Here is a 1,577-nt window from a genome sequence, read left to right as displayed (position 1 = left end):
ACAGGGGCACTTCATTTTTTTAAACTTATTTGAACTCCAGACTTTTTTAGCTTTCCGTATGCACCATTCAAAGTGAGGTCATCTATTTTCAACATGTTCTGACATCATTTGCTATTTTTCAGTCATTTACCTATTTGTTTAGAGAGCTAAATGACCGTGAAATTGAAAATCACTACAAAATGAACTCTGAACATGTTGAAACTTGGCATGGTAACATCATTTCACCCCACATGGCATGTGCAAAATAGTAGAGAGGGTTACGAAAAAAACCGGACGCACTTCGTGTACAAACTGGACAATCTCTTTCAGAGTATGAGGGTTTCGGACGAGAACTCGTCGGTTACGCGGGCACTTCATTTTTTAAAACTTATTAGAACTCCAGACTTTTTTTGCGTTCCGTATGCACAATTCAAAGCGAGGTCATCAATTTTCAACATGTTCTGACATCATTTGCTATTTTTCAGTCATTTACCTATTTGTTTAGAGAGATAAATGTCCGTGAAATTGAAAATCACTACTAAATGAACTCTGAAAAGGTTGAAACTTGGCATGGTATCATCATTTCACCCACATGGCATGTGAAAAAGAGTAGAGAGGGTTACGGCAAAAACTGGACGCACTTCGTGTACAAACTGGGCAATCTCTTTCGGAGTATCAGGGTTTAGGACGAGAACTCATCTGTTACACGGGCACTTCATTTTTTTAAACTTATTTGAACTCCAGACATTTTTTTACGTTCCTATGCACCATTCAAAGAGACTTCATTAATTTTCAACACTTTATGACATCATTTGCTATTTTTCAATCATTTACCGATTTGTTTAGAGAGCTAAATGACCGTGAAATTGAAAATCACTACAAAATGAACTCTAAAAATGTTGAAACTTGGCGTGGTATCGTCATTCACCCACATAGCATGTGCACAATAGTAGAGAGGGTTACGAAAAAAACTAGACACACTTCGTGTACAAACTGGACAATCCCTTTCGGAGTATCAGGGTTTCGGACGAGAACTCATCGGTTACAGGGGCACTTCATTTTTTTAAACTTATTTGAACTCCAGACTTTTTTAGCTTTCCGTATGCACCATTCAAAGTGAGGTCATCTATTTTCAACATGTTCTGACATCATTTGCTATTTTTCAGTCATTTACCTATTTGTTTAGAGAGCTAAATGACCGTGAAATTGAAAATCACTACAAAATGAACTCTGAACATGTTGAAACTTGGCATGGTAACATCATTTCACCCCACATGGCATGTGCAAAATAGTAGAGAGGGTTACGAAAAAAACCGGACGCACTTCGTGTACAAACTGGACAATCTCTTTCAGAGTATGAGGGTTTCGGACGAGAACTCGTCGGTTACGCGGGCACTTCATTTTTTAAAACTTATTAGAACTCCAGACTTTTTTTGCGTTCCGTATGCACAATTCAAAGCGAGGTCATCAATTTTCAACATGTTCTGACATCATTTGCTATTTTTCAGTCATTTACCTATTTGTTTAGAGAGATAAATGTCCGTGAAATTGAAAATCACTACTAAATGAACTCTGAAAAGGTTGAAACTTGGCATGGT

This window comes from Triticum dicoccoides, chromosome 3A (genome assembly GCF_002162155.2).
Source record: "Triticum dicoccoides isolate Atlit2015 ecotype Zavitan chromosome 3A, WEW_v2.0, whole genome shotgun sequence".
Taxonomy (NCBI): domain Eukaryota; kingdom Viridiplantae; phylum Streptophyta; class Magnoliopsida; order Poales; family Poaceae; genus Triticum; species Triticum dicoccoides.
This window is presented reverse-complemented; position numbering follows the sequence as displayed.